The sequence below is a fragment of the Pleurodeles waltl genome, chromosome 5, assembly GCF_031143425.1.
Source record: "Pleurodeles waltl isolate 20211129_DDA chromosome 5, aPleWal1.hap1.20221129, whole genome shotgun sequence".
Lineage (NCBI taxonomy): Eukaryota > Metazoa > Chordata > Amphibia > Caudata > Salamandridae > Pleurodeles > Pleurodeles waltl.
This window is the reverse complement of record NC_090444.1, coordinates 1,051,753,828-1,051,775,940: the sequence shown is the minus strand read 5'-3', so window position 1 is coordinate 1,051,775,940 and position 22,113 is coordinate 1,051,753,828. Positions and strand designations below refer to the sequence as shown.

General features: G+C 43.7%; 8 non-coding genes across 8 annotated transcripts; 4 read left to right on the top strand and 4 right to left on the bottom strand.

Annotated features, from left to right (window-relative positions):
• The first annotated feature begins 1,492 nt into the window (after positions 1–1,492).
• Positions 1,493–1,575, top strand: TRNAL-UAA (transfer RNA leucine (anticodon UAA)). The gene has a single exon. It is a non-coding gene; the product is annotated as a tRNA-Leu (tRNA).
• Positions 1,576–1,869: 294 nt separating this feature from the next.
• Positions 1,870–1,952, bottom strand: TRNAL-UAA (transfer RNA leucine (anticodon UAA)). Its single transcript has one exon. It is a non-coding gene; the product is annotated as a tRNA-Leu (tRNA).
• Positions 1,953–6,771: 4,819 nt separating this feature from the next.
• Positions 6,772–6,854, top strand: TRNAL-UAA (transfer RNA leucine (anticodon UAA)). The gene has a single exon. It is a non-coding gene; the product is annotated as a tRNA-Leu (tRNA).
• Positions 6,855–7,148: 294 nt separating this feature from the next.
• Positions 7,149–7,231, bottom strand: TRNAL-UAA (transfer RNA leucine (anticodon UAA)). Its single transcript has one exon. It is a non-coding gene; the product is annotated as a tRNA-Leu (tRNA).
• Positions 7,232–12,050: 4,819 nt separating this feature from the next.
• TRNAL-UAA (transfer RNA leucine (anticodon UAA)) lies at positions 12,051–12,133 on the top strand. Its single transcript has one exon. It is a non-coding gene; the product is annotated as a tRNA-Leu (tRNA).
• Positions 12,134–12,427: 294 nt separating this feature from the next.
• TRNAL-UAA (transfer RNA leucine (anticodon UAA)) lies at positions 12,428–12,510 on the bottom strand. The gene has a single exon. It is a non-coding gene; the product is annotated as a tRNA-Leu (tRNA).
• A 4,819-nt stretch (positions 12,511–17,329) lies between these two features.
• Positions 17,330–17,412, top strand: TRNAL-UAA (transfer RNA leucine (anticodon UAA)). The gene has a single exon. It is a non-coding gene; the product is annotated as a tRNA-Leu (tRNA).
• A 294-nt stretch (positions 17,413–17,706) lies between these two features.
• On the bottom strand, positions 17,707–17,789 carry TRNAL-UAA (transfer RNA leucine (anticodon UAA)). The gene has a single exon. It is a non-coding gene; the product is annotated as a tRNA-Leu (tRNA).
• Positions 17,790–22,113: the final 4,324 nt, after the last annotated feature.

Below are 22,113 nucleotides of genomic sequence, written 5' to 3'. Positions count from 1 at the left end.
TTCTATATTTGTGGATATAATGTTGCCAATGGGCTGTTCTGTTTCTTGTTCCCTGTTTGAAACTTGTAGTTGTTTTTTGCAGTGGTTTTTCCAACAGAAGAATGGGCTCAGGCATGTCACAAACTACCTAGGTGACTCTTTTCTGATGGGCTTGCAGTGATCCAATGAATGTAAAAAAGGGTTAATTGAATTTCAGAAGTGTATGGAGGAGATGGAAGTACCTTTGGCTCCGGATAAGACTGAAGGCCCTGCTATATTGAACTCAGAGAAATCTGAGGTGCGGTTTCCGGTGGATAAGTGCAAAAGTTGATTTCTCTGTTGGAGGAGGCTGTTTCCACGGATAAGCTGGAGTTACAGCAGGTGCAAGCCTTATTGGGTTCTTTGAAGTTTGCGTGCCGTGTGGTGAGAGTTGGTAGAGCTCTTTGTAGGTGCCTTGGTTTTTCAGTCAAAGGTGCTGTTTTACCTCATCCCAGAATTCGGCTTAAAGAGGTCATCAATGCTGACTTCAGAATGTTGGTTTCTTTCCAGCAAAGTAATAATGGTGTTAACATGTTGACGGTTGAGGATGAATGGTTATGGCAAGTTCAAATTTTTTCTGATGATTCGGGAGCCCATGGTTTGGTTTTCTGAGATGGTGATTGGACTGCTGAGTCATGGCCGGATTCTTGGAGAGAGGCACACCATAGCATTTCGTTTCTGGAGTTTTTTTCCATTTGATGGTTGCTTTAGTGTTGTGTGGTAACCTTTTAGCAAACAGGCGAGTGGTTTTTAATGTGGATAGCCAAACAGTTGTTAATTTAGTCAATTCACAGAAGGCTCGAGATGAAAAAGTTTTGAAGTTGTTGCGTTTATTTTTGCTTCATTGTCTGAAATTCAATATTTTGTTTAAGGGTCAGTATGTTCCAGGTGTGAATAATGATATCACTGATGGGCTATCTCGTTCACAGTGGCAGAGATTCGGTGTACTGGTGCCGGGAGCAGATTTGCTTAAAACGGCTTTGACGGTGGACCTTTGGGAGCTGTGAATCTAAGGATGTTACAATTGATTCGTCAGTCCATTGCTCCATCTACTTTGAGGTCATATGGCAAGGCCTAGGCAGAATTTATTGAGTCTGGTGCATTGAGGAGGTATGAGGGACCTTACATGTCACAGTATAGGAGGGAGAATGGAGTCCGCTTCATTATGACACATATTGACCTAGGATTGGCGGTGGTGGCTATAACACGGAAGATGGCAGGTATTACATTTTTTGGTAAGTACTTTTGGGATTATGATACCATGGAAGGAGAAATGTGTAGGAGAATTGTTGCTGGCTGGGCGATGGAGGATGGATCCAGGTTGGATCAATGGCATCCTATTTCCATGCAAAAGCTGAGGGATATTTTGGGGGTTTTGAATTCTGCTTTTCCTGTTGGGAGGGCTGATAGTATAGATGATTCTTCTCCTGAAAAACAACTATATCATGATTGCAGGCACACAGGCACTATGTAGACCAGTGTGGCCGAGTGGTTAAGGCGTTGGACTTAAGATCCAATGGACTTGTGTCTGCGTGGGTTCGAACCCCACTCCTGGTATATCATTTTTTCTCTCCCGTGACACTGTTCATTTCAATTTCACGCACTTTTCAGTTGCTCCTGATTATTATTAAAATAAGAGCTACATATAAAATCTTCATATCGATTAACGTGTATTTTTCTACCCCCAAAAAAGTAAACGCCTTGTATTGTACATTTCTCTTTGAAACTTAGTAACCTTTTGTTGCAGGTTGTATTACAGTATGCTTTTTCGTTTATTATAGGTGACTTATTTGTTTATGATACCTGACTTAATGCTTTCCATTTGGTGCATAAGGAATTACAAAATCTCTCTACCAGGAGTGGGGCTTGAACCCACGTGGACACATGTCCATTGGATCTTAAGTACAACGCCTTAACCACTCGGCCTTCCTGGTACCTGTGCAGGAAAGGGCAACAACATGGCACTTATTATTGATATCAAGCGTGCTCACTGTGTGACATTGAGCTTTCTATATATATATATATTTTCATATCTATATATTTTATCAGGTTACGCAAAACACATTTCAGGAATACAAGGTAATGTCATGCCTCTCCTCTATAAAACGTGCATGTACTTAATAAAAAAAAAAATACAACCATACCTATCAAACATGTTTAAGATTATCAGCGTGTAGGACGAAAAAAGGTGCGCTTTTTTCACACCGTTTTTGTCACATGTCCTATTAAATATGTCTGCAAATTGACGTTAATCTTAAGAAATATCACACTAACCCCTTTTCAAGACTCAAAACTACACTTCACACAATCTAAAACACTTTGGGACAGATTTACAAGGCCCTTGCGGCCCTTAGCGCTATATTTGCAGAATTTATTTTGCCGCAAATGTGAAGATCATAGGCCACTACCATAGCAAAATATTTACAAGGTGGCGCAAGCTAGGTTTGCGCCAACTTGTTAACACTTTGCGCCACATCATGCATAATATATGCATGATGTGTGCAAAGGGGGCGTTCCCTTGTTAGAGAGTGGGCACGCTCGTTCCTCACCTGACAGGTTGCTTTTTGTGGAGGGTGTCTCTGGGGCTGGTGTTGTAGCCAAGAGCGAACTCTTGACTCCGCGTGGGTCGCTTCGTTTGCCGCACTGCACGGGAATGGCTGGGAGGCATAGAGTTGGCAGTAGAGGAAGCGGTGTGGTGGGGAAGGGTCAGGCATAATTTATACAAGGTGGGCGTTCGCCCATTAGGGAGCCCGAAAAAATGGCGCAAGGCAATCTAAGAGATTTCCTTGCGCCATTTGTTTTACACTTTCAACGCCTACTCAGAGGAGGCGTTAAAAGGGGGAATACCATTATTTACAATGGGCCCCTATGTACTCTGCAGGATTAGTCCCAAAATGATGGCGCTACTCTTGCAGAGAACATCAATAGCGTAAAAAATATAACGCTAATGCCCCTACCCTGTGCCATGGTGCGCCGTATTATTATATATATAGCTCACACATGGTGGCGGTACAGGGGCGTTAAGGGGTGCAAGGAACGTGGCGCTGCACCGGCAGAGCCACTTTCCTTAAATCTGCCCCTTTGTGTTTGTCTCGGAGCAACAGGTGGTTTATAATTTTGACACAAGTGAAGTCAATTTCAATAGAGTCCAGCAATTACAGGAAGATGGGCATAGCTTTGTCAGGGGTGAGCTCAAGAAAGCACACCCTGGGGCGGCTGAAGCATTTTTGGGGTGTGACAGCTCCTTTGGGCTTCGCAGCTCAGGAGGACGAGCCATGCCAAAGGACGTCATGAAAAATAAGACAACAGCGGAGACGCCGGTAAAGGTCTGGGCACCTTTAAAATGCCGGTCATAAGAGAGGGTTGCATCCAGAGCGATCAACCCGATTACAAGGGAGTGGCCTGGTGAATAATTTGATTTATGGTACAATCACGGCTTCAAGATCCCAGCTATCAGCCAAGGTGCTGTCTCGTTGGCTTCGGGGCTCATTTTGCATGATGAATTGATGGATTACGATGACGACCAGGAGACTAAGGAGGGGGAGAATTGTGAGGGTGGGGATGAGACTGTGGGGAAGGAGATGCAGCAATGAAATTAGGTGAGCTGTTCTAACAGAGGAAAGAGTTTTGGTGTGTTTCAGGATTTGCCCCCTTTGATGGTGCAGCGTAATCGGAAAGTCAAGACGAATAATCAGGTACCTGCAAGAGGTTTCATTCAAAAAAGGTGAGACACAGGCTGCTGTGGCTATGGGGTGTGAAGAGTTAAGCATGAAGGTAGTGTGTTTGGTGTCTGTAACAGTGGGTAATACCCTTTTGCGTTAGCATAAGGAAGTTTGGGTAGATTGAGTGGGAAAGATGATGCAAATAATGAAGCAGTTAAAGATGCAGACAATGTCCATTTGGGGGGGCTGTGAACAAAAAAGTCGGAGTCAATGATGGTAAGTCAGAGGCAAGTGGTGAGGAGGCTTCTAAGGCAGAGCCAGGTAAGGAAAAAGGAAACTCAGGTGAGGGTAGTGTAAAAAGTAAAAAGTTGCCATATATGGGGTTGTTCTTGCCTTTGGGGGCGCATCTCACCCAAGCCATGAAGGAAAACATTTGTAAAGGTGAGTTTGTTGATGTTTTTAAATTATTACATAGAGAAGTGTGAGCTAAGGAAGGGTCAAAGGAGGAGGATTGGGAATTAGCTAGGAGGCCGAAAGTTCCCACTACCCTTGAGAATTGGATGTCAGTATTCTTAATCATTGCTAGCGTTGATTGTGAGAGACATCCGGAGCGTTGTATTTCTCTATTAAAATACATGGACGTTTTTAGGTGGGCTCAAATAGACTATGGTGGTTTTGGATGTTTTAGATATAATGAAGAACTTAGAGCCCAGATGGCATTATTTCCAGATAAAGAATGGTGAGATATTTATAATGAGCTTTGGATGCAATGGTTGTGTACTTCCAAGAATGCCTCAGCGTTACACACAGCTAGTGGTCTTCTGGTTCCTTACAAGCCCTTTCAGGGGCATCCCAACCAATCTAGGGTGGGTAGTTTCACGAGAGCTCAGTTCCCACAGAATGGATCTTGTTGGTCTTTCAACAGAGGGTCATGCACACGACTCCAGTGCAAGTTCATGCACAATTGCTCCAATTGCAGGGGCAAACATCCATTGGTGCAATGTTTTGGAGGGATGCAAGGCTAATGCAGGTAGAGGTGGTGATAGGGGAAGGGGTCGGATGCAGCAGATGGTGGGAAAAGGGCCCTTCTCCTAATAAATTAGATATTTTGTTTTATTGGTTGCAGTTTTATCCGAGGCGTGAGGAGGCCAAGTTACTGTACTAGAGTTTTCTTGAGGGTTTCAAGCTCTGTTATCAAGGTCATAGAAGACAGAGAAAAAATTTGAAATCTGCAGTTGAGAATCCGGAAGTGGTGAGAAAGAAATTGAGGACGGAATTGGAGGCTGGCAGAATGGTGGGTCCATGGGATACCTGGCCGATTCATAACTTAACAATTTCACCACTGGGTGTTGTGCCTAAAACACAACAAGGTGAGTTTAGATTGATTCATCATCTATCGTGGGCTGCAGGGGAGTCAGTTAATGATTTAATTGCACATGAAGACTCCATAGTGCATTGCACATCAGTGGAAGAGGCAATTAAGTTGGTAAGGGCTTGTGGAAGGAAGGCACAAATGGCAAAGTTAGACATTCAATCTGTCTTTTGACTATTGCCGGTACATCCTGAGGATTTTTCATTGTTGGGTCTTTAATCTGAGGATTCTATATTTGTGGATATAATGTTGCCAATGGGCTGTTCTGTTTCTTGTTCCCTGTTTGAAACTTGTAGTTGTTTTTTGCAGTGGTTTTTCCAACAGAAGAATGGGCTCAGGCATGTCACAAACTACCTAGGTGACTCTTTTCTGATGGGCTTGCAGTGATCCAATGAATGTAAAAAAGGGTTAATTGAATTTCAGAAGTGTATGGAGGAGATGGAAGTACCTTTGGCTCCGGATAAGACTGAAGGCCCTGCTATATTGAACTCAGAGAAATCTGAGGTGCGGTTTCCGGTGGATAAGTGCAAAAGTTGATTTCTCTGTTGGAGGAGGCTGTTTCCACGGATAAGCTGGAGTTACAGCAGGTGCAAGCCTTATTGGGTTCTTTGAAGTTTGCGTGCCGTGTGGTGAGAGTTGGTAGAGCTCTTTGTAGGTGCCTTGGTTTTTCAGTCAAAGGTGCTGTTTTACCTCATCCCAGAATTCGGCTTAAAGAGGTCATCAATGCTGACTTCAGAATGTTGGTTTCTTTCCAGCAAAGTAATAATGGTGTTAACATGTTGACGGTTGAGGATGAATGGTTATGGCAAGTTCAAATTTTTTCTGATGATTCGGGAGCCCATGGTTTGGTTTTCTGAGATGGTGATTGGACTGCTGAGTCATGGCCGGATTCTTGGAGAGAGGCACACCATAGCATTTCGTTTCTGGAGTTTTTTTCCATTTGATGGTTGCTTTAGTGTTGTGTGGTAACCTTTTAGCAAACAGGCGAGTGGTTTTTAATGTGGATAGCCAAACAGTTGTTAATTTAGTCAATTCACAGAAGGCTCGAGATGAAAAAGTTTTGAAGTTGTTGCGTTTATTTTTGCTTCATTGTCTGAAATTCAATATTTTGTTTAAGGGTCAGTATGTTCCAGGTGTGAATAATGATATCACTGATGGGCTATCTCGTTCACAGTGGCAGAGATTCGGTGTACTGGTGCCGGGAGCAGATTTGCTTAAAACGGCTTTGACGGTGGACCTTTGGGAGCTGTGAATCTAAGGATGTTACAATTGATTCGTCAGTCCATTGCTCCATCTACTTTGAGGTCATATGGCAAGGCCTAGGCAGAATTTATTGAGTCTGGTGCATTGAGGAGGTATGAGGGACCTTACATGTCACAGTATAGGAGGGAGAATGGAGTCCGCTTCATTATGACACATATTGACCTAGGATTGGCGGTGGTGGCTATAACACGGAAGATGGCAGGTATTACATTTTTTGGTAAGTACTTTTGGGATTATGATACCATGGAAGGAGAAATGTGTAGGAGAATTGTTGCTGGCTGGGCGATGGAGGATGGATCCAGGTTGGATCAATGGCATCCTATTTCCATGCAAAAGCTGAGGGATATTTTGGGGGTTTTGAATTCTGCTTTTCCTGTTGGGAGGGCTGATAGTATAGATGATTCTTCTCCTGAAAAACAACTATATCATGATTGCAGGCACACAGGCACTATGTAGACCAGTGTGGCCGAGTGGTTAAGGCGTTGGACTTAAGATCCAATGGACATGTGTCTGCGTGGGTTCGAACCCCACTCCTGGTATATCATTTTTTCTCTCCCGTGACACTGTTCATTTCAATTTCACGCACTTTTCAGTTGCTCCTGATTATTATTAAAATAAGAGCTACATATAAAATCTTCATATCGATTAACGTGTATTTTTCTACCCCCAAAAAAGTAAACGCCTTGTATTGTACATTTCTCTTTGAAACTTAGTAACCTTTTGTTGCAGGTTGTATTACAGTATGCTTTTTCGTTTATTATAGGTGACTTATTTGTTTATGATACCTGACTTAATGCTTTCCATTTGGTGCATAAGGAATTACAAAATCTCTCTACCAGGAGTGGGGCTTGAACCCACGTGGACACATGTCCATTGGATCTTAAGTACAACGCCTTAACCACTCGGCCTTCCTGGTACCTGTGCAGGAAAGGGCAACAACATGGCACTTATTATTGATATCAAGCGTGCTCACTGTGTGACATTGAGCTTTCTATATATATATATATTTTCATATCTATATATTTTATCAGGTTACGCAAAACACATTTCAGGAATACAAGGTAATGTCATGCCTCTCCTCTATAAAACGTGCATGTACTTAATAAAAAAAAAAATACAACCATACCTATCAAACATGTTTAAGATTATCAGCGTGTAGGACGAAAAAAGGTGCGCTTTTTTCACACCGTTTTTGTCACATGTCCTATTAAATATGTCTGCAAATTGACGTTAATCTTAAGAAATATCACACTAACCCCTTTTCAAGACTCAAAACTACACTTCACACAATCTAAAACACTTTGGGACAGATTTACAAGGCCCTTGCGGCCCTTAGCGCTATATTTGCAGAATTTATTTTGCCGCAAATGTGAAGATCATAGGCCACTACCATAGCAAAATATTTACAAGGTGGCGCAAGCTAGGTTTGCGCCAACTTGTTAACACTTTGCGCCACATCATGCATAATATATGCATGATGTGTGCAAAGGGGGCGTTCCCTTGTTAGAGAGTGGGCACGCTCGTTCCTCACCTGACAGGTTGCTTTTTGTGGAGGGTGTCTCTGGGGCTGGTGTTGTAGCCAAGAGCGAACTCTTGACTCCGCGTGGGTCGCTTCGTTTGCCGCACTGCACGGGAATGGCTGGGAGGCATAGAGTTGGCAGTAGAGGAAGCGGTGTGGTGGGGAAGGGTCAGGCATAATTTATACAAGGTGGGCGTTCGCCCATTAGGGAGCCCGAAAAAATGGCGCAAGGCAATCTAAGAGATTTCCTTGCGCCATTTGTTTTACACTTTCAACGCCTACTCAGAGGAGGCGTTAAAAGGGGGAATACCATTATTTACAATGGGCCCCTATGTACTCTGCAGGATTAGTCCCAAAATGATGGCGCTACTCTTGCAGAGAACATCAATAGCGTAAAAAATATAACGCTAATGCCCCTACCCTGTGCCATGGTGCGCCGTATTATTATATATATAGCTCACACATGGTGGCGGTACAGGGGCGTTAAGGGGTGCAAGGAACGTGGCGCTGCACCGGCAGAGCCACTTTCCTTAAATCTGCCCCTTTGTGTTTGTCTCGGAGCAACAGGTGGTTTATAATTTTGACACAAGTGAAGTCAATTTCAATAGAGTCCAGCAATTACAGGAAGATGGGCATAGCTTTGTCAGGGGTGAGCTCAAGAAAGCACACCCTGGGGCGGCTGAAGCATTTTTGGGGTGTGACAGCTCCTTTGGGCTTCGCAGCTCAGGAGGACGAGCCATGCCAAAGGACGTCATGAAAAATAAGACAACAGCGGAGACGCCGGTAAAGGTCTGGGCACCTTTAAAATGCCGGTCATAAGAGAGGGTTGCATCCAGAGCGATCAACCCGATTACAAGGGAGTGGCCTGGTGAATAATTTGATTTATGGTACAATCACGGCTTCAAGATCCCAGCTATCAGCCAAGGTGCTGTCTCGTTGGCTTCGGGGCTCATTTTGCATGATGAATTGATGGATTACGATGACGACCAGGAGACTAAGGAGGGGGAGAATTGTGAGGGTGGGGATGAGACTGTGGGGAAGGAGATGCAGCAATGAAATTAGGTGAGCTGTTCTAACAGAGGAAAGAGTTTTGGTGTGTTTCAGGATTTGCCCCCTTTGATGGTGCAGCGTAATCGGAAAGTCAAGACGAATAATCAGGTACCTGCAAGAGGTTTCATTAAAAAAAGGTGAGACACAGGCTGCTGTGGCTATGGGGTGTGAAGAGTTAAGCATGAAGGCAGTGTGTTTGGTGTCTGTAACAGTGGGTAATACCCTTTTGCGTTAGCATAAGGAAGTTTGGGTAGATTGAGTGGGAAAGATGATGCAAATAATGAAGCAGTTAAAGATGCAGACAATGTCCATTTGGGGGGGCTGTGAACAAAAAAGTCGGAGTCAATGATGGTAAGTCAGAGGCAAGTGGTGAGGAGGCTTCTAAGGCAGAGCCAGGTAAGGAAAAAGGAAACTCAGGTGAGGGTAGTGTAAAAAGTAAAAAGTTGCCATATATGGGGTTGTTCTTGCCTTTGGGGGCGCATCTCACCCAAGCCATGAAGGAAAACATTTGTAAAGGTGAGTTTGTTGATGTTTTTAAATTATTACATAGAGAAGTGTGAGCTAAGGAAGGGTCAAAGGAGGAGGATTGGGAATTAGCTAGGAGGCCGAAAGTTCCCACTACCCTTGAGAATTGGATGTCAGTATTCTTAATCATTGCTAGCGTTGATTGTGAGAGGCATCCGGAGCGTTGTATTTCTCTATTAAAATACATGGACGTTTTTAGGTGGGCTCAAATAGACTATGGTGGTTTTGGATGTTTTAGATATAATGAAGAACTTAGAGCCCAGATGGCATTATTTCCAGATAAAGAATGGTGAGATATTTATAATGAGCTTTGGATGCAATGGTTGTGTACTTCCAAGAATGCCTCAGCGTTACACACAGCTAGTGGTCTTCTGGTTCCTTACAAGCCCTGTCAGGGGCATCCCAACCAATCTGGGGTGGGTAGTTTCACGAGAGCTCAGTTCCCACAGAATGGATCTTGTTGGTCTTTCAACAGAGGGTCATGCACACGACTCCAGTGCAAGTTCATGCACAATTGCTCCAATTGCAGGGGCAAACATCCATTGGTGCAATGTTTTGGAGGGATGCAAGGCTAATGCAGGTAGAGGTGGTGATAGGGGAAGGGGTCGGATGCAGCAGATGGTGGGAAAAGGGCCCTTCTCCTAATAAATTAGATATTTTGTTTTATTGGTTGCAGTTTTATCCGAGGCGTGAGGAGGCCAAGTTACTGTACTAGAGTTTTCTTGAGGGTTTCAAGCTCTGTTATCAAGGTCATAGAAGACAGAGAAAAAATTTGAAATCTGCAGTTGAGAATCCGGAAGTGGTGAGAAAGAAATTGAGGACGGAATTGGAGGCTGGCAGAATGGTGGGTCCATGGGATACCTGGCCGATTCATAACTTAACAATTTCACCACTGGGTGTTGTGCCTAAAACACAACAAGGTGAGTTTAGATTGATTCATCATCTATCGTGGGCTGCAGGGGAGTCAGTTAATGATTTAATTGCACATGAAGACTCCATAGTGCATTGCACATCAGTGGAAGAGGCAATTAAGTTGGTAAGGGCTTGTGGAAGGAAGGCACAAATGGCAAAGTTAGACATTCAATCTGTCTTTTGACTATTGCCGGTACATCCTGAGGATTTTTCATTGTTGGGTCTTTAATCTGAGGATTCTATATTTGTGGATATAATGTTGCCAATGGGCTGTTCTGTTTCTTGTTCCCTGTTTGAAACTTGTAGTTGTTTTTTGCAGTGGTTTTTCCAACAGAAGAATGGGCTCAGGCATGTCACAAACTACCTAGGTGACTCTTTTCTGATGGGCTTGCAGTGATCCAATGAATGTAAAAAAGGGTTAATTGAATTTCAGAAGTGTATGGAGGAGATGGAAGTACCTTTGGCTCCGGATAAGACTGAAGGCCCTGCTATATTGAACTCAGAGAAATCTGAGGTGCGGTTTCCGGTGGATAAGTGCAAAAGTTGATTTCTCTGTTGGAGGAGGCTGTTTCCACGGATAAGCTGGAGTTACAGCAGGTGCAAGCCTTATTGGGTTCTTTGAAGTTTGCGTGCCGTGTGGTGAGAGTTGGTAGAGCTCTTTGTAGGTGCCTTGGTTTTTCAGTCAAAGGTGCTGTTTTACCTCATCCCAGAATTCGGCTTAAAGAGGTCATCAATGCTGACTTCAGAATGTTGGTTTCTTTCCAGCAAAGTAATAATGGTGTTAACATGTTGACGGTTGAGGATGAATGGTTATGGCAAGTTCAAATTTTTTCTGATGATTCGGGAGCCCATGGTTTGGTTTTCTGAGATGGTGATTGGACTGCTGAGTCATGGCCGGATTCTTGGAGAGAGGCACACCATAGCATTTCGTTTCTGGAGTTTTTTTCCATTTGATGGTTGCTTTAGTGTTGTGTGGTAACCTTTTAGCAAACAGGCGAGTGGTTTTTAATGTGGATAGCCAAACAGTTGTTAATTTAGTCAATTCACAGAAGGCTCGAGATGAAAAAGTTTTGAAGTTGTTGCGTTTATTTTTGCTTCATTGTCTGAAATTCAATATTTTGTTTAAGGGTCAGTATGTTCCAGGTGTGAATAATGATATCACTGATGGGCTATCTCGTTCACAGTGGCAGAGATTCGGTGTACTGGTGCCGGGAGCAGATTTGCTTAAAACGGCTTTGACGGTGGACCTTTGGGAGCTGTGAATCTAAGGATGTTACAATTGATTCGTCAGTCCATTGCTCCATCTACTTTGAGGTCATATGGCAAGGCCTAGGCAGAATTTATTGAGTCTGGTGCATTGAGGAGGTATGAGGGACCTTACATGTCACAGTATAGGAGGGAGAATGGAGTCCGCTTCATTATGACACATATTGACCTAGGATTGGCGGTGGTGGCTATAACACGGAAGATGGCAGGTATTACATTTTTTGGTAAGTACTTTTGGGATTATGATACCATGGAAGGAGAAATGTGTAGGAGAATTGTTGCTGGCTGGGCGATGGAGGATGGATCCAGGTTGGATCAATGGCATCCTATTTCCATGCAAAAGCTGAGGGATATTTTGGGGGTTTTGAATTCTGCTTTTCCTGTTGGGAGGGCTGATAGTATAGATGATTCTTCTCCTGAAAAACAACTATATCATGATTGCAGGCACACAGGCACTATGTAGACCAGTGTGGCCGAGTGGTTAAGGCGTTGGACTTAAGATCCAATGGACATGTGTCTGCGTGGGTTCGAACCCCACGCCTGGTATATCATTTTTTCTCTCCCGTGACACTGTTCATTTCAATTTCACGCACTTTTCAGTTGCTCCTGATTATTATTAAAATAAGAGCTACATATAAAATCTTCATATCGATTAACGTGTATTTTTCTACCCCCAAAAAAGTAAACGCCTTGTATTGTACATTTCTCTTTGAAACTTAGTAACCTTTTGTTGCAGGTTGTATTACAGTATGCTTTTTCGTTTATTATAGGTGACTTATTTGTTTATGATACCTGACTTAATGCTTTCCATTTGGTGCATAAGGAATTACAAAATCTCTCTACCAGGAGTGGGGCTTGAACCCACGTGGACACATGTCCATTGGATCTTAAGTACAACGCCTTAACCACTCGGCCTTCCTGGTACCTGTGCAGGAAAGGGCAACAACATGGCACTTATTATTGATATCAAGCGTGCTCACTGTGTGACATTGAGCTTTCTATATATATATATATTTTCATATCTATATATTTTATCAGGTTACGCAAAACACATTTCAGGAATACAAGGTAATGTCATGCCTCTCCTCTATAAAACGTGCATGTACTTAATAAAAAAAAAAATACAACCATACCTATCAAACATGTTTAAGATTATCAGCGTGTAGGACGAAAAAAGGTGCGCTTTTTTCACACCGTTTTTGTCACATGTCCTATTAAATATGTCTGCAAATTGACGTTAATCTTAAGAAATATCACACTAACCCCTTTTCAAGACTCAAAACTACACTTCACACAATCTAAAACACTTTGGGACAGATTTACAAGGCCCTTGCGGCCCTTAGCGCTATATTTGCAGAATTTATTTTGCCGCAAATGTGAAGATCATAGGCCACTACCATAGCAAAATATTTACAAGGTGGCGCAAGCTAGGTTTGCGCCAACTTGTTAACACTTTGCGCCACATCATGCATAATATATGCATGATGTGTGCAAAGGGGGCGTTCCCTTGTTAGAGAGTGGGCACGCTCGTTCCTCACCTGACAGGTTGCTTTTTGTGGAGGGTGTCTCTGGGGCTGGTGTTGTAGCCAAGAGCGAACTCTTGACTCCGCGTGGGTCGCTTCGTTTGCCGCACTGCACGGGAATGGCTGGGAGGCATAGAGTTGGCAGTAGAGGAAGCGGTGTGGTGGGGAAGGGTCAGGCATAATTTATACAAGGTGGGCGTTCGCCCATTAGGGAGCCCGAAAAAATGGCGCAAGGCAATCTAAGAGATTTCCTTGCGCCATTTGTTTTACACTTTCAACGCCTACTCAGAGGAGGCGTTAAAAGGGGGAATACCATTATTTACAATGGGCCCCTATGTACTCTGCAGGATTAGTCCCAAAATGATGGCGCTACTCTTGCAGAGAACATCAATAGCGTAAAAAATATAACGCTAATGCCCCTACCCTTTGCCATGGTGCGCCGTATTATTATATATATAGCTCACACATGGTGGCGGTACAGGGGCGTTAAGGGGTGCAAGGAACGTGGCGCTGCACCGGCAGAGCCACTTTCCTTAAATCTGCCCCTTTGTGTTTGTCTCGGAGCAACAGGTGGTTTATAATTTTGACACAAGTGAAGTCAATTTCAATAGAGTCCAGCAATTACAGGAAGATGGGCATAGCTTTGTCAGGGGTGAGCTCAAGAAAGCACACCCTGGGGCGGCTGAAGCATTTTTGGGGTGTGACAGCTCCTTTGGGCTTCGCAGCTCAGGAGGACGAGCCATGCCAAAGGACGTCATGAAAAATAAGACAACAGCGGAGACGCCGGTAAAGGTCTGGGCACCTTTAAAATGCCGGTCATAAGAGAGGGTTGCATCCAGAGCGATCAACCCGATTACAAGGGAGTGGCCTGGTGAATAATTTGATTTATGGTACAATCACGGCTTCAAGATCCCAGCTATCAGCCAAGGTGCTGTCTCGTTGGCTTCGGGGCTCATTTTGCATGATGAATTGATGGATTACGATGACGACCAGGAGACTAAGGAGGGGGAGAATTGTGAGGGTGGGGATGAGACTGTGGGGAAGGAGATGCAGCAATGAAATTAGGTGAGCTGTTCTAACAGAGGAAAGAGTTTTGGTGTGTTTCAGGATTTGCCCCCTTTGATGGTGCAGCGTAATCGGAAAGTCAAGACGAATAATCAGGTACCTGCAAGAGGTTTCATTCAAAAAAGGTGAGACACAGGCTGCTGTGGCTATGGGGTGTGAAGAGTTAAGCATGAAGGCAGTGTGTTTGGTGTCTGTAACAGTGGGTAATACCCTTTTGCGTTAGCATAAGGAAGTTTGGGTAGATTGAGTGGGAAAGATGATGCAAATAATGAAGCAGTTAAAGATGCAGACAATGTCCATTTGGGGGGGCTGTGAACAAAAAAGTCGGAGTCAATGATGGTAAGTCAGAGGCAAGTGGTGAGGAGGCTTCTAAGGCAGAGCCAGGTAAGGAAAAAGGAAACTCAGGTGAGGGTAGTGTAAAAAGTAAAAAGTTGCCATATATGGGGTTGTTCTTGCCTTTGGGGGCGCATCTCACCCAAGCCATGAAGGAAAACATTTGTAAAGGTGAGTTTGTTGATGTTTTTAAATTATTACATAGAGAAGTGTGAGCTAAGGAAGGGTCAAAGGAGGAGGATTGGGAATTAGCTAGGAGGCCGAAAGTTCCCACTACCCTTGAGAATTGGATGTCAGTATTCTTAATCATTGCTAGCGTTGATTGTGAGAGGCATCCGGAGCGTTGTATTTCTCTATTAAAATACATGGACGTTTTTAGGTGGGCTCAAATAGACTATGGTGGTTTTGGATGTTTTAGATATAATGAAGAACTTAGAGCCCAGATGGCATTATTTCCAGATAAAGAATGGTGAGATATTTATAATGAGCTTTGGATGCAATGGTTGTGTACTTCCAAGAATGCCTCAGCGTTACACACAGCTAGTGGTCTTCTGGTTCCTTACAAGCCCTGTCAGGGGCATCCCAACCAATCTGGGGTGGGTAGTTTCACGAGAGCTCAGTTCCCACAGAATGGATCTTGTTGGTCTTTCAACAGAGGGTCATGCACACGACTCCAGTGCAAGTTCATGCACAATTGCTCCAATTGCAGGGGCAAACATCCATTGGTGCAATGTTTTGGAGGGATGCAAGGCTAATGCAGGTAGAGGTGGTGATAGGGGAAGGGGTCGGATGCAGCAGATGGTGGGAAAAGGGCCCTTCTCCTAATAAATTAGATATTTTGTTTTATTGGTTGCAGTTTTATCCGAGGCGTGAGGAGGCCAAGTTACTGTACTAGAGTTTTCTTGAGGGTTTCAAGCTCTGTTATCAAGGTCATAGAAGACAGAGAAAAAATTTGAAATCTGCAGTTGAGAATCCGGAAGTGGTGAGAAAGAAATTGAGGACGGAATTGGAGGCTGGCAGAATGGTGGGTCCATGGGATACCTGGCCGATTCATAACTTAACAATTTCACCACTGGGTGTTGTGCCTAAAACACAACAAGGTGAGTTTAGATTGATTCATCATCTATCGTGGGCTGCAGGGGAGTCAGTTAATGATTTAATTGCACATGAAGACTCCATAGTGCATTGCACATCAGTGGAAGAGGCAATTAAGTTGGTAAGGGCTTGTGGAAGGAAGGCACAAATGGCAAAGTTAGACATTCAATCTGTCTTTTGACTATTGCCGGTACATCCTGAGGATTTTTCATTGTTGGGTCTTTAATCTGAGGATTCTATATTTGTGGATATAATGTTGCCAATGGGCTGTTCTGTTTCTTGTTCCCTGTTTGAAACTTGTAGTTGTTTTTTGCAGTGGTTTTTCCAACAGAAGAATGGGCTCAGGCATGTCACAAACTACCTAGGTGACTCTTTTCTGATGGGCTTGCAGTGATCCAATGAATGTAAAAAAGGGTTAATTGAATTTCAGAAGTGTATGGAGGAGATGGAAGTACCTTTGGCTCCGGATAAGACTGAAGGCCCTGCTATATTGAACTCAGAGAAATCTGAGGTGCGGTTTCCGGTGGATAAGTGCAAAAGTTGATTTCTCTGTTGGAGGAGGCTGTTTCCACGGATAAGCTGGAGTTACAGCAGGTGCAAGCCTTATTGGGTTCTTTGAAGTTTGCGTGCCGTGTGGTGAGAGTTGGTAGAGCTCTTTGTAGGTGCCTTGGTTTTTCAGTCAAAGGTGCTGTTTTACCTCATCCCAGAATTCGGCTTAAAGAGGTCATCAATGCTGACTTCAGAATGTTGGTTTCTTTCCAGCAAAGTAATAATGGTGTTAACATGTTGACGGTTGAGGATGAATGGTTATGGCAAGTTCAAATTTTTTCTGATGATTCGGGAGCCCATGGTTTGGTTTTCTGAGATGGTGATTGGACTGCTGAGTCATGGCCGGATTCTTGGAGAGAGGCACACCATAGCATTTCGTTTCTGGAGTTTTTTTCCATTTGATGGTTGCTTTAGTGTTGTGTGGTAACCTTTTAGCAAACAGGCGAGTGGTTTTTAATGTGGATAGCCAAACAGTTGTTAATTTAGTCAATTCACAGAAGGCTCGAGATGAAAAAGTTTTGAAGTTGTTGCGTTTATTTTTGCTTCATTGTCTGAAATTCAATATTTTGTTTAAGGGTCAGTATGTTCCAGGTGTGAATAATGATATCACTGATGGGCTATCTCGTTCACAGTGGCAGAGATTCGGTGTACTGGTGCCGGGAGCAGATTTGCTTAAAACGGCTTTGACGGTGGACCTTTGGGAGCTGTGAATCTAAGGATGTTACAATTGATTCGTCAGTCCATTGCTCCATCTACTTTGAGGTCATATGGCAAGGCCTAGGCAGAATTTATTGAGTCTGGTGCATTGAGGAGGTATGAGGGACCTTACATGTCACAGTATAGGAGGGAGAATGGAGTCCGCTTCATTATGACACATATTGACCTAGGATTGGCGGTGGTGGCTATAACACGGAAGATGGCAGGTATTACATTTTTTGGTAAGTACTTTTGGGATTATGATACCATGGAAGGAGAAATGTGTAGGAGAATTGTTGCTGGCTGGGCGATGGAGGATGGATCCAGGTTGGATCAATGGCATCCTATTTCCATGCAAAAGCTGAGGGATATTTTGGGGGTTTTGAATTCTGCTTTTCCTGTTGGGAGGGCTGATAGTATAGATGATTCTTCTCCTGAAAAACAACTATATCATGATTGCAGGCACACAGGCACTATGTAGACCAGTGTGGCCGAGTGGTTAAGGCGTTGGACCTAAGATCCAATGGACATGTGTCTGCGTGGGTTCGAACCCCACTCCTGGTATATCATTTTTTCTCTCCCGTGACACTGTTCATTTCAATTTCACATACTTTTCAGTTGCTCCTGATTATTATTAAAATAAGAGCTACATATAAAATCTTCATATCGATTAACGTGTATTTTTCTACCCCCAAAAAAGTAAACGCCTTGTATTGTACATTTCTCTTTGAAACTTAGTAACCTTTTGTTGCAGGTTGTATTACAGTATGCTTTTTCGTTTATTATAGGTGACTTATTTGTTTATGATACCTGACTTAATGCTTTCCATTTGGTGCATAAGGAATTACAAAATCTCTCTACCAGGAGTGGGGCTTGAACCCACGTGGACACATGTCCATTGGATCTTAAGTACAACGCCTTAACCACTCGGCCTTCCTGGTACCTGTGCAGGAAAGGGCAACAACATGGCACTTATTATTGATATCAAGCGTGCTCACTGTGTGACATTGAGCTTTCTATATATATATATATTTTCATATCTATATATTTTATCAGGTTACGCAAAACACATTTCAGGAATACAAGGTAATGTCATGCCTCTCCTCTATAAAACGTGCATGTACTTAATAAAAAAAAAAATACAACCATACCTATCAAACATGTTTAAGATTATCAGCGTGTAGGACGAAAAAAGGTGCGCTTTTTTCACACCGTTTTTGTCACATGTCCTATTAAATATGTCTGCAAATTGACGTTAATCTTAAGAAATATCACACTAACCCCTTTTCAAGACTCAAAACTACACTTCACACAATCTAAAACACTTTGGGACAGATTTACAAGGCCCTTGCGGCCCTTAGCGCTATATTTGCAGAATTTATTTTGCCGCAAATGTGAAGATCATAGGCCACTACCATAGCAAAATATTTACAAGGTGGCGCAAGCTAGGTTTGCGCCAACTTGTTAACACTTTGCGCCACATCATGCATAATATATGCATGATGTGTGCAAAGGGGGCGTTCCCTTGTTAGAGAGTGGGCACGCTCGTTCCTCACCTGACAGGTTGCTTTTTGTGGAGGGTGTCTCTGGGGCTGGTGTTGTAGCCAAGAGCGAACTCTTGACTCCGCGTGGGTCGCTTCGTTTGCCGCACTGCACGGGAATGGCTGGGAGGCATAGAGTTGGCAGTAGAGGAAGCGGTGTGGTGGGGAAGGGTCAGGCATAATTTATACAAGGTGGGCGTTCGCCCATTAGGGAGCCCGAAAAAATGGCGCAAGGCAATCTAAGAGATTTCCTTGCGCCATTTGTTTTACACTTTCAACGCCTACTCAGAGGAGGCGTTAAAAGGGGGAATACCATTATTTACAATGGGCCCCTATGTACTCTGCAGGATTAGTCCCAAAATGATGGCGCTACTCTTGCAGAGAACATCAATAGCGTAAAAAATATAACGCTAATGCCCCTACCCTGTGCCATGGTGCGCCGTATTATTATATATATAGCTCACACATGGTGGCGGTACAGGGGCGTTAAGGGGTGCAAGGAACGTGGCGCTGCACCGGCAGAGCCACTTTCCTTAAATCTGCCCCTTTGTGTTTGTCTCGGAGCAACAGGTGGTTTATAATTTTGACACAAGTGAAGTCAATTTCAATAGAGTCCAGCAATTACAGGAAGATGGGCATAGCTTTGTCAGGGGTGAGCTCAAGAAAGCACACCCTGGGGCGGCTGAAGCATTTTTGGGGTGTGACAGCTCCTTTGGGCTTCGCAGCTCAGGAGGACGAGCCATGCCAAAGGACGTCATGAAAAATAAGACAACAGCGGAGACGCCGGTAAAGGTCTGGGCACCTTTAAAATGCCGGTCATAAGAGAGGGTTGCATCCAGAGCGATCAACCCGATTACAAGGGAGTGGCCTAGTGAATAATTTGATTTATGGTACAATCACGGCTTCAAGATCCCAGCTATCAGCCAAGGTGCTGTCTCGTTGGCTTCGGGGCTCATTTTGCATGATGAATTGATGGATTACGATGACGACCAGGAGACTAAGGAGGGGGAGAATTGTGAGGGTGGGGATGAGACTGTGGGGAAGGAGATGCAGCAATGAAATTAGGTGAGCTGTTCTAACAGAGGAAAGAGTTTTGGTGTGTTTCAGGATTTGCCCCCTTTGATGGTGCAGCGTAATCGGAAAGTCAAGACGAATAATCAGGTACCTGCAAGAGGTTTCATTCAAAAAAGGTGAGACACAGGCTGCTATGGCTATGGGGTGTGAAGAGTTAAGCATGAAGGTAGTGTGTTTGGTGTCTGTAACAGTGGGTAATACCCTTTTGCGTTAGCATAAGGAAGTTTGGGTAGATTGAGTGGGAAAGATGATGCAAATAATGAAGCAGTTAAAGATGCAGACAATGTCCATTTGGGGGGGCTGTGAACAAAAAAGTCGGAGTCAATGATGGTAAGTCAGAGGCAAGTGGTGAGGAGGCTTCTAAGGCAGAGCCAGGTAAGGAAAAAGGAAACTCAGGTGAGGGTAGTGTAAAAAGTAAAAAGTTGCCATATATGGGGTTGTTCTTGCCTTTGGGGGCGCATCTCACCCAAGCCATGAAGGAAAACATTTGTAAAGGTGAGTTTGTTGATGTTTTTAAATTATTACATAGAGAAGTGTGAGCTAAGGAAGGGTCAAAGGAGGAGGATTGGGAATTAGCTAGGAGGCCGAAAGTTCCCACTACCCTTGAGAATTGGATGTCAGTATTCTTAATCATTGCTAGCGTTTATTGTGAGAGGCATCCGGAGCGTTGTATTTCTCTATTAAAATACATGGACGTTTTTAGGTGGGCTCAAATAGACTATGGTGGTTTTGGATGTTTTAGATATAATGAAGAACTTAGAGCCCAGATGGCATTATTTCCAGATAAAGAATGGTGAGATATTTATAATGAGCTTTGGATGCAATGGTTGTGTACTTCCAAGAATGCCTCAGCGTTACACACAGCTAGTGGTCTTCTGGTTCCTTACAAGCCCTGTCAGGGGCATCCCAACCAATCTAGGGTGGGTAGTTTCACGAGAGCTCAGTTCCCACAGAATGGATCTTGTTGGTCCTTCAACAGAGGGTCGTGCACACGACTCCAGTGCAAGTTCATGCACAATTGCTCCAATTGCAGGGGCAAACATCCATTGGTGCAATGTTTTGGAGGGATGCAATGGGGATGGAAGGCTAATGCAGGTAGAGGTGGTGATAGGGGAAGGAGTCGGATGCAGCAGATGGTGGGAAAAGGGCCCTTCTCCTAATAAATTAGATATTTGTTTTTATTGGTTGCAGTTTTATCCGAGGCGTAAGGAGGCCAAGTTACTGTACTAGAGTTTTCTTGAGGGTTTCAAGCTCTGTTATCAAGGTCATAGAAGACAGAGAGAAAATTTGAAATCTGCAGTTGAGAATCCGGAAGTGGTGAGAAAGAAATTGAGGACGGAATTGGAGGCTGGCAGAATGGTGGGTCCATGGGATACCTGGCCGATTCATAACTTAACAATTTCACCACTGGGTGTTGTGCCTAAAACACAACAAGGTGAGTTTAGATTGATTCATCATCTATCGTGGGCTGCAGGGGAGTCAGTTAATGATTTAATTGCACATGAAGACTCCATAGTGCATTGCACATCAGTGGAAGAGGCAATTAAGTTGGTAAGGGCTTGTGGAAGGAAGGCACAAATGGCAAAGTTAGACATTCAATCTGTCTTTTGACTATTGCCGGTACATCCTGAGGATTTTTCATTGTTGGGTCTTTAATCTGAGGATTCTATATTTGTGGATATAATGTTGCCAATGGGCTGTTCTGTTTCTTGTTCCCTGTTTGAAACTTGTAGTTGTTTTTTGCAGTGGTTTTTCCAACAGAAGACTGGGCTCGGGCATGTCACGAACTACCTAGGTGACTCTTTTCTGATGGGCTTGCAGTGATCCAATGAATGTAAAAAAGGGTTAATTGAATTTCAGAAGTGTATGGAGGAGATGGAAGTACCTTTGGCTCCGGATAAGACTGAAGGCCCTGCTATGTTGAACTCAGAGTAATCTGAGGTACGGTTGCCGGTGGATAAGTGCAAAAGTTGATTTCTCTGTTGGAGGAGGCTGTTTCCACGGATAAGCTGGAGTTACAGCAGGTGCAAGCCTTATTGGGTTCTTTGAAGTTTGCGTGCCGTGTGGTGAAAGTTGGTAGAGCTCTTTGTAGGTGCCTTGGTTTTTCAGTCAATGGGGCTGTTTTACCTCATCCCAGAATTCGGCTTAAAGAGGTCATCAATGCTGACTTCAGAATGTTGGTTTCTTTCCAGCAAAGTAATAATGGTGTTAACATGTTGACGGTTGAGGATGAATGGTTATGGCAAGTTCAAATTTTTTCCGATGATTCGGGAGCCCATGGTTTGGTTTTCTGAGATGGTGATTGGACAGCTGAGTCATGGCCGGATTCTTGGAGAGAGGCACACCATAGCATTTCGTTTCTGGAGTTTTTTTCCATTTGATGGTTGCATTAGTGTTGTGTGGTAACCTTTTAGCAAACAGGCGAGTGGTTTTTAATGTGGATAGCCAAACAGTTGTTAATTTAGTCAATTCACAGAAGGCTCGAGATGAAAAAGTTTTGAAGTTGTTGCGTTTATTTTTGCTTCATTGTCTGAAATTCAATATTTTGTTTAAGGGTCAGTATGTTCCAGGTGTGAATAATGATATCACTGATGGGCTATCTCGTTCACAGTGGCAGAGATTCGGTGTACTGGTGCCGGGAGCAGATTTG